This window comes from Salmo salar, chromosome ssa14 (assembly GCF_905237065.1).
Source record: "Salmo salar chromosome ssa14, Ssal_v3.1, whole genome shotgun sequence".
In the NCBI taxonomy this organism is placed as follows: Eukaryota; Metazoa; Chordata; class Actinopteri; order Salmoniformes; family Salmonidae; genus Salmo; species Salmo salar.
Window position 1 is genome coordinate 50,647,850 of NC_059455.1, and position 13,401 is coordinate 50,661,250.

At 40.6% G+C, this 13,401-nt stretch overlaps 1 protein-coding gene across 2 annotated transcripts in view; it reads right to left on the reverse strand.

Annotated features, from left to right (window-relative positions):
- The window catches only part of LOC106569655 (guanine nucleotide-binding protein G(olf) subunit alpha), a 135,029-nt gene that overhangs the window by 17,939 nt on the left and 103,689 nt on the right, over nucleotides 1–13,401 (reverse strand). The gene's annotated exons all lie outside the window — the stretch shown is intronic.

Sequence of the window (13,401 nt, forward strand, 5' to 3'; positions counted from 1 at the left end):
AACACAACTACCACTATACTACAGCCACTGGTCAACATTACAACACAACACAACTACCACTATACTACAGCCACTGGTCAACATTACAACACAACACAACTACCACTATACTACAGCCACTGGTCAACATTACTATACAACACAACTACCACTATACTACAGCCACTGGTCAACATTCACAACACAACTACCACTATACTACAGCCACTGGTCAACATTACAACACAACTACCACTATACTACAGCCACTGGTCAACATTACAACACAACACAACTACCACTATACTACAGCCACTGGTCAACATTTTACAACACAACTACCACTATACTACAGCCACTGGTCAACATTACAACACAACTACCACTATACTACAGCCACTGGTCAACATTACAACACAACTACCACTATACTACAGCCACTGGTCAACATTACAACACAACACAACTACCACTATACTACAGCCACTGGTCAACATTACTACACAACACAACTACCACTATACTACAGCCACTGGTCAACATTACTACACAACACAACTACCACTATACTACAGCAACTGGTCAACATTACTACACAACACAACTACCACTATACTACAGCCACTGGTCAACATTACTACAACACAACTACCACTATACTACAGCCACTGGTCAACATTACTACACAACACAACTACCACTATACTACAGCCACTGGTCAACATTACTACACAACACAACTACCACTATACTACAGCCACTGGTCAACATTACTATACAACACAACTACCACTATACTACAGCCACTGGTCAACATTACAACACAACACAACTACCACTATACTACAGCCACTGGTCAACATTACAACACAACACAACTACCACTATACTACAGCCACTGGTCAACATTACAACACAACTACCACTATACTACAGCCACTGGTCAACATTACAACACAACACAACTACCACTATACTACAGCCACTGGTCAACATTTACAACACAACTACCACTATACTACAGCCACTGGTCAACATTACAACACAACTACCACTATACTACAGCCACTGGTCAACATTACAACAACACAACTACCACTATACTACAGCCACTGGTCAACATTACAACACAACTACCAATATACTACAGCCACTGGTCAACATTACAACACAACTACCACTATACTACAGCCACTGGTCAAAATTACAACACAACACAACTACCACTATACTACAGCCACTGGTCAACATTACTATACAACACAACTACCACTATACTACAGCCACTGGTCAACATTACAACACAACTACCACTATACTACAGCCACTGGTCAACATTACAACACAACTACCACTATACTACAGCCACTGGTCAACATTACAACACAACACAACTACCACTATACTACAGCCACTGGTCAACATTACAACACAACACAACTACCACTATACTACAGCCACTGGTCAACATTACAATACAACACAACTACCACTATACTACAGCCACTGGTCAACATTACTATACAACACAACTACCACTATACTACAGCCACTGGTCAACATTACTATACAACACAACTACCACTATACTACAGCCACTGGTCAACATTACTATACAACACAACTACCACTATACTACAGCCACTGGTCAACATTACAACACAACACAACTACCACTATACTACAGCCACTAGTCAACATTACTATACAACACAACTACCACTATACTACAGCCACTGGTCAACATTACAACACAACTACCACTATACTACAGCCACTGGTAAACATTACTATACAACACAACTACCACTATACTACAGCCACTGGTCAACATTACTGTACAACACAACTACCACTATACTACAGCCACTGATCAACATTACTACACAACACAACTACCACTATACTACAGCCACTGGTCAACATTACTACACACAACTACCACTATACTACAGCCACTGGTCAACATTACTACACAACACAACTACCACTATACTACAGCCACTGGTCAACATTACATACACAACTACCACTATACTACAGCCACTGGTCAACATTACTACACAACACAACTACCACTATACTACAGCCACTGGTCAACATTACTACACAACACAACTACCACTATACTACAGCCACTGGTCAACATTACTATACAACACAACTACCACTATACTACAGCCACTGGTCAACATTACAACACAACACAACTACCACTATACTACAGCCACTGGTCAACATTACAACACAACACAACTACCACTATACTACAGCCACTGGTCAACATTACTATACAACACAACTACCACTATACTACAGCCACTGGTCAGCATTACAACACAACTACCACTATACTACAGCCACTGGTCAACATTCAACAACACAACTACCACTATACTACAGCCACTGGTCAACATTACAACACAACACAACTACCACTATACTACAGCCACTGGTCAACATTACAACACAACTACCACTATACTACAGCCACTGGTCAACATTACAACACAACTACCACTATACTACAGCCACTGGTCAACATTACAACACAACTACCACTATACTACAGCCACTGGTCAACATTACAACACAACTACCACTATACTACAGCCACTGGTCAACATTACAACACAACACAACTACCACTATACTACAGCCACTGGTCAACATTACTATACAACACAACTACCACTATACTACAGCCACAGGTCAACATTACAACACAACTACCACTATACTACAGCCACTGGTCAACATTCCAACACAACTACCACTATACTACAGCCACTGGTCAACATTACAACACAACACAACTAACACTATACTACAGCCACTGATCAACATTACTACACAACACAACTACCAATATACTACAGCCACTGGTCAATATTACTACACAACACAACTACCACTATACTACAGCCACTGGTCAACATTACTACACAACACAACTACCACTATACTACAGCCACTGGTCAACATTACTACACAACTACCACTATACTACAGCCACTGGTCAACATTACTACACAACACAACTACCACTATACTACAGCCACTGGTCAACATTACTACACAACACAACTACCACTATACTACAGCCACTGGTCAACATTACTACACAACACAACTACCACTATACTACAGCCACTGGTCAACATTACTATACAACACAACTACCACTATACTACAGCCACTGGTCAACATTACAACACAACACAACTACCACTATACTACAGCCACTGGTCAACATTACAACACAACACAACTACCACTATACTACAGCCACTGGTCAACATTACAACACAACTACCACTATACTACAGCCACTGGTCAACATTACAACACAACACAACTACCACTATACTACAGCCACTGGTCAACATTACAACACAACTACCACTATACTACAGCCACTGGTCAACATTACAACACAACTACCACTATACTACAGCCACTGGTCAACATTACAACACAACTACCACTATACTACAGCCACTGGTCAACATTACAACACAACTACCACTATACTACAGCCACTGGTCAACATTACAACACAACTACCACTATACTACAGCCACTGGTCAACATTACAACACAACTACCACTATACTACAGCCACTGGTCAACATTACAACACAACACAACTACCACTATACTACAGCCACTGGTCAACATTACTATACAACACAACTACCACTATACTACAGCCACTGGTCAACATTACAACACAACTACCACTATACTACAGCCACTGGTCAACATTACAACAACACAACTACCACTATACTACAGCCACTGGTCAACATTACAACACAACACAACAACCACTATACTACAGCCACTGGTCAACATTACTATACAACACAACTACCACTATACTACAGCCACTGGTCAACATTACAACACAACACAACTACCACTATACTACAGCCACTGGTCAACATTTCAACACAACACAACTACCACTATACTACAGCCACTGGTCAACATTACTATACAACACAACTACCACTATACTACAGCCACTGGTCAACATTACTATACAACACAACTACCACTATACTACAGCCACTGGTCAACATTACTATACAACACAACTACCACTATACTACAGCCACTGGTCAACATTACTATACAACACAACTACCACTATACTACAGCCACTGGTCAACATTACAACACAACACAACTACCACTATACTACAGCCACTAGTTAACATTACTATACAACACAACTACCACTATACTACAGCCACTGGTCAACATTACAACACAACTACCACTATACTACAGCCACTGGTAAACATTACTATACAACACAACTACCACTATACTACAGCCACTGGTCAACATTACTGTACAACACAACTACCACTATACAACAGCCACTGATCAACATTACTACACAACACAACTACCACTATACTACAGCCACTGGTCAACATTACTACACAACTACCACTATACTACAGCCACTGGTCAACATTACTACACAACACAACTACCACTATACTACAGCCACTGGTCAACATTACTACACAACACAACTACCACTATACTACAGCCACTGGTCAACATTACAACACAACTACCACTATACTACAGCCACTGGTCAACATTACAACACAACTACCACTATACTACAGCCACTGGTCAACATTACAACACAACACAACTACCACTATACAACAGCCACTGGTCAACATTACAACACAACTACCACTATACTACAGCCACTGGTCAACATTCACAACACAACTACCACTATACTACAGCCACTGGTCAACATTACAACACAACTACCACTATACTACAGCCACTGGTCAACATTACAACACAACTACCACTATACTACAGCCATTGGTCAACATTACAACACAACTACCACTATACTACAGCCACTGGTCAAAATTACAACACAACACAACTACCACTATACTACAGCCACTGGTCAACATTACTATACAACACAACTACCACTATACTACAGCCACTGGTCAACATTACAACACAACTACCACTATACTACAGCCACTGGTCAACATTACAACACAACACAACTACCACTATACTACAGCCACTGGTCAACATTACTATACAACACAACTACCACTATACTACAGCCACTGGTCAACATTACAACACAACACAACTACCACTATACTACAGCCACTGGTCAACATTACAACACAACACAACTACCACTATACTACAGCCACTGGTCAACATTACTATACAACACAAATACCACTATACTACAGCCACTGGTCAACATTACAACACAACTACCACTATACTACAGCCACTGGTCAACATTACACAACACAACTACCACTATACTACAGCCACTGGTCAACATTACAACACAACTACCACTATACTACAGCCACTGGTCAACATTACAACACAACACAACTACCACTATACTACAGCCACTGGTCAACATTACTATACAACACAACTACCACTATACTACAGCCACTGGTCAACATTACAACACAACACAACTACCACTATACTACAGCCACTGGTCAACATTACAACACAACACAACTACCACTATACTACAGCCACTGGTCAACATTACTATACAACACAACTACCACTATACTACAGCCACTGGTCAACATTACTATACAACACAACTACCACTATACTACAGCCACTGGTCAACATTACTATACAACACAACTACCACTATACTACAGCCACTGGTCAACATTACTACACAACACAACTACCACTATACTACAGCCACTGGTCAACATTACAACAACACAACTACCACTATACTACAGCCACTGGTCAACATTAACAACACAACTACCACTATACTACAGCCACTGGTCAACATTACAACACAACACAACTACAACTATACAACAGCCACTGGTCAACATTACAACACAACTACCACTATACTACAGCCACTGGTCAACATTACAACACAACTACCACTATACTACAGCCACTGGTCAACATTGCAACACAACTTCCACTATACTACAGCCACTGGTCAACATTACAACACAACTACCACTATACTTCAGCCATTGGTCAACATTACAACACAACTACCACTATACTACAGCCACTGGTCAACATTACAACACAACTACCACTATACTACAGCCACTGGTCAACATTACAACACAACACAACTACCACTATACTACAGCCACTGGTTAACATTACAACACAACTACCACTATACTACAGCCACTGGTAAACATTACTATACAACACAACTACCACTATACTACAGCCACTGGTCAACATTACAACACAACTACCACTATACTACAGCCACTGGTCAACATTACAACACAACTACCACTATACTACAGCCACTGGTCAACATTACAACACAACACAACTACCACTATACTACAGCCACTGGTCAACATTACTACACAACACAACTACCACTATACTACAGCCACTGGTCAACATTACAACACAACTACCACTATACTACAGCCACTGGTCAACATTACAACACAACTACAACTATACAACAGCCACTGGTCAACATTACAACACAACTACCACTATACTACAGCCACTGGTAAACATTACTATACAACACAACTACCACTATACTACAGCCACTGGTCAACATTACTGTACAACACAACTACCACTATACAACAGCCACTGATCAACATTACTAAACAACACAACTACCACTATACTACAGCCACTGGTCAACATTACTATACAACACAACTACCACTATACTACAGCCACTGGTCAACATTACTACACAACACAACTACCACTATACTACAGCCACTGGTCAACATTACTACACAACACAACTACCACTATACTACAGCCACTGGTCAACATTACAACACAACTACAACTATACAACAGCCACTGGTCAACATTACAACACAACTACCACTATACTACAGCCACTGGTAAACATTACTATACAACACAACTACCACTATACTACAGCCACTGGTCAACATTACTGTACAACACAACTACCACTATACAACAGCCACTGATCAACATTACTAAACAACACAACTACCACTATACTACAGCCACTGGTCAACATTACTACACAACTACCACTATACTACAGCCACTGGTCAACATTACTACACAACACAACTACCACTATACTACAGCCACTGGTCAACATTACTACACAACACAACTACCACTATACTACAGCCACTGGTCAACATTACAACACAACTACCACTATACTACAGCCACTGGTCAACATTACAACACAACTACCACTATACTACAGCCACTGGTCAACATTACAACACAACACAACTACAACTATACAACAGCCACTGGTCAACATTACAACACAACTACCACTATACTACAGCCACTGGTCAACATTACAACACAACTACCACTATACTACAGCCACTGGTCAACATTACAACACAACTTCCACTATACTACAGCCACTGGTCAACATTACAACACAACTACCACTATACTACAGCCATTGGTCAACATTACAACACAACTACCACTATACTACAGCCACTGGTCAAAATTACAACACAACACAACTACCACTATACTACAGCCACTGGTCAACATTACTATACAACACAACTACCACTATACTACAGCCACTGGTCAACATTACAACACAACTACCACTATACTACAGCCACTGGTCAACATTACAACACAACTACCACTATACTACAGCCACTGGTCAACATTACAACACAACACAACTACCACTATACTACAGCCACTGGTTAACATTACTATACAACACAACTACTACTATACTACAGCCACTGGCCAACATTACAACACAACACAACTACCACTATACTACAGCCACTGGTCAGCATTACAACACAACACAACTACCACTATACTACAGCCACTGGTCAACATTACTATACAACACAACTACCACTATACTACAGCCACTGGTCAACATTACTATACAACACAACTACCACTATACTACAGCCACTGGTCAATTTTACAACACAACACAACTACCACTATACTACAGCCACTGGTCAACATTACAACACAACACAACTACCACTATACTACAGCCACTGGTCAACATTACTATACAACACAACTACCACTATACTACAGCTACTGGTCAGCATTACAACACAACTACCACTATACTACAGCCACTGGTCAACATTACAACACAACTACCACTATACTACAGCCACTGGTCAACATTACAACACAACACAACTACCACTATACTACAGCCACTGGTCAACATTACAACACAACTACCACTATACTACAGCCACTGGTCAACATTACAACACAACTACCACTATACTACAGCCACTGGTCAACATTACAACACAACTACCACTATACTACAGCCACTGGTCAACATTACAACACAACTACCACTATACTACAGCCACTGGTCAAAATTACAACACAACACAACTACCACTATACTACAGCCACTGGTCAACATTACAACACAACACAACTAACACTATACTACAGCCACTGATCAACATTACTACACAACACAACTACCAATATACTACAGCCACTGGTCAATATTACTACACAACACAACTACCACTATACTACAGCCACTGGTCAACATTACTACACAACACAACTACCACTATACTACAGCCACTGGTCAACATTACTAACACAACTACCACTATACTACAGCCACTGGTCAACATTACTACACAACACAACTACCACTATACTACAGCCACTGGTCAACATTACAACACAACACAACTACCACTATACTACAGCCACTGGTCAACATTACTACACAACACAACTACCACTATACTACAGCCACTGGTCAACATTACTATACAACACAACTACCACTATACTACAGCCACTGGTCAACATTACAACACAACACAACTACCACTATACTACAGCCACTGGTCAACATTACAACACAACACAACTACCACTATACTACAGCCACTGGTCAACATTACAACACAACTACCACTATACTACAGCCACTGGTCAACATTACAACACAACACAACTACCACTATACTACAGCCACTGGTCAACATTACAACACAACTACCACTATACTACAGCCACTGGTCAACATTACAACACAACTACCACTATACTACAGCCACTGGTCAACATTACAACACAACTACCACTATACTACAGCCACTGGTCAACATTACAACACAACTACCACTATACTACAGCCACTGGTCAACATTACAACACAACTACCACTATACTACAGCCACTGGTCAACATTACAACACAACTACCACTATACTACAGCCACTGGTCAACATTACAACACAACACAACTACCACTATACTACAGCCACTGGTCAACATTACTATACAACACAACTACCACTATACTACAGCCACTGGTCAACATTACAACACAACTACCACTATACTACAGCCACTGGTCAACATTACAACACAACTACCACTATACTACAGCCACTGGTCAACATTACAACACAACACAACAACCACTATACTACAGCCACTGGTCAACATTACTATACAACACAACTACCACTATACTACAGCCACTGGTCAACATTACAACACAACACAACTACCACTATACTACAGCCACTGGTCAACATTACAACACAACACAACTACCACTATACTACAGCCACTGGTCAACATTACTATACAACACAACTACCACTATACTACAGCCACTGGTCAACATTACTATACAACACAACTACCACTATACTACAGCCACTGGTCAACATTACTATACAACACAACTACCACTATACTACAGCCACTGGTCAACATTACAACACAACACAACTACCACTATACTACAGCCACTGGTCAACATTACTATACAACACAACTACCACTATACTACAGCCACTGGTCAACATTACAACACAACTACCACTATACTACAGCCACTGGTAAACATTACTATACAACACAACTACCACTATACTACAGCCACTGGTCAACATTACTGTACAACACAACTACCACTATACAACAGCCACTGATCAACATTACTACACAACACAACTACCACTATACTACAGCCACTGGTCAACATTACTACACAACACAACTACCACTATACTACAGCCACTGGTCAACATTACTACACAACACAACTACCACTATACTACAGCCACTGGTCAACATTACTACACAACACAACTACCACTATACTACAGCCACTGGTCAACATTACAACACAACTACCACTATACTACAGCCACTGGTCAACATTACAACAACACAACTACCACTATACTACAGCCACTGGTCAACATTACAACACAACACAACTACCACTATACAACAGCCACTGGTCAACATTATACAACACAACTACCACTATACTACAGCCACTGGTCAACATTACACAACACAACTACCACTATACTACAGCCACTGGTCAACATTACAACAACACAACTACCACTATACTACAGCCACTGGTCAACATTACTACACAACACAACTACCAATATACTACAGCCACTGGTCAATATTACTACACAACACAACTACCACTATACTACAGCCACTGGTCAACATTACTACACAACACAACTACCACTATACTACAGCCACTGGTCAACATTACATACACAACTACCACTATACTACAGCCACTGGTCAACATTACTACACAACACAACTACCACTATACTACAGCCACTGGTCAACATTACAACACAACACAACTACCACTATACTACAGCCACTGGTCAACATTACTACACAACACAACTACCACTATACTACAGCCACTGGTCAACATTACTATACAACACAACTACCACTATACTACAGCCACTGGTCAACATTACAACACAACACAACTACCACTATACTACAGCCACTGGTCAACATTACAACACAACACAACTACCACTATACTACAGCCACTGGTCAACATTACAACACAACTACCACTATACTACAGCCACTGGTCAACATTACAACACAACACAACTACCACTATACTACAGCCACTGGTCAACATTACAACACAACTACCACTATACTACAGCCACTGGTCAACATTACACAACACAACTACCACTATACTACAGCCACTGGTCAACATTAATACAACACAACTACCACTATACTACAGCCACTGGTCAACATTACAACACAACTACCACTATACTACAGCCACTGGTCAACATTACACAACACAACTACCACTATACTACAGCCACTGGTCAACATTACAACACAACTACCACTATACTACAGCCACTGGTCAACATTACAACACAACACAACTACCAATATACTACAGCCACTGGTCAACATTACTATACAACACAACTACCACTATACTACAGCCACTGGTCAACATTACAACACAACTACCACTATACTACAGCCACTGGTCAACATTACAACACAACTACCACTATACTACAGCCACTGGTCAACATTACAACACAACACAACTACCACTATACTACAGCCACTGGTCAACATTACTATACAACACAACTACCACTATACTACAGCCACTGGTCAACATTACAACACAACACAACTACCACTATACTACAGCCACTGGTCAACATTACAACACAACACAACTACCACTATACTACAGCCACTGGTCAACATTACTATACAACACAACTACCACTATACTACAGCCACTGGTCAACATTACTATACAACACAACTACCACTATACTACAGCCACTGGTCAACATTACTATACAACACAACTACCACTATACTACAGCCACTGGTCAACATTACAACACAACACAACTACCACTATACTACAGCCACTAGTCAACATTACTATACAACACAACTACCACTATACTACAGCCACTGGTCAACATTACAACACAACTACCACTATACTACAGCCACTGGTAAACATTACTATACAACACAACTACCACTATACTACAGCCACTGGTCAACATTACTGTACAACACAACTACCACTATACAACAGCCACTGATCAACATTACTACACAACACAACTACCACTATACTACAGCCACTGGTCAACATTACTACACAAATACCACTATACTACAGCCACTGGTCAACATTACTACACAACACAACTACCACTATACTACAGCCACTGGTCAACATTACTACACAACACAACTACCACTATACTACAGCCACTGGTCAACATTACAACACAACTACCACTATACTACAGCCACTGGTCAACATTACAACACAACTACCACTATACTACAGCCACTTGTCAACATTACAACACAACACAACTACCACTATACAACAGCCACTGGTCAACATTACAACACAACTACCACTATACTACAGCCACTGGTCAACATTACAACACAACTACCACTATACTACAGCCACTGGTCAACATTACAACACAACTTCCACTATACTACAGCCACTGATCAACATTACTACACAACACAACTACCAATATACTACAGCCACTGGTCAATATTACTACACAACACAACTACCACTATACTACAGCCACTGGTCAACATTACTACACAACACAACTACCACTATACTACAGCCACTGGTCAACATTACTACACAACTACCACTATACTACAGCCACTGGTCAACATTACTACACAACACAACTACCACTATACTACAGCCACTGGTCAACATTACAACACAACACAACTACCACTATACTACAGCCACTGGTCAACATTACTACACAACACAACTACCACTATACTACAGCCACTGGTCAACATTACTATACAACACAACTACCACTATACTACAGCCACTGGTCAACATTACAACACAACACAACTACCACTATACTACAGCCACTGGTCAACATTACAACACAACACAACTACCACTATACTACAGCCACTGGTCAACATTACAACACAACTACCACTATACTACAGCCACTGGTCAACATTACAACACAACACAACTACCACTATACTACAGCCACTGGTCAACATTACAACACAACTACCACTATACTACAGCCACTGGTCAACATTACAACACAACTACCACTATACTACAGCCACTGGTCAACATTACACAACACAACTACCACTATACTACAGCCACTGGTCAACATCTATACAACACAACTACCACTATACTACAGCCACTGGTCAACATTACAACACAACTACCACTATACTACAGCCACTGGTCAACATTACAACACAACTACCACTATACTACAGCCACTGGTCAACATTACAACACAACACAACTACCAATATACTACAGCCACTGGTCAACATTACTATACAACACAACTACCACTATACTACAGCCACTGGTCAACATTACAACACAACTACCACTATACTACAGCCACTGGTCAACATTACAAGACAACTACCACTATACTACAGCCACTGGTCAACATTACAACACAACACAACAACCACTATACTACAGCCACT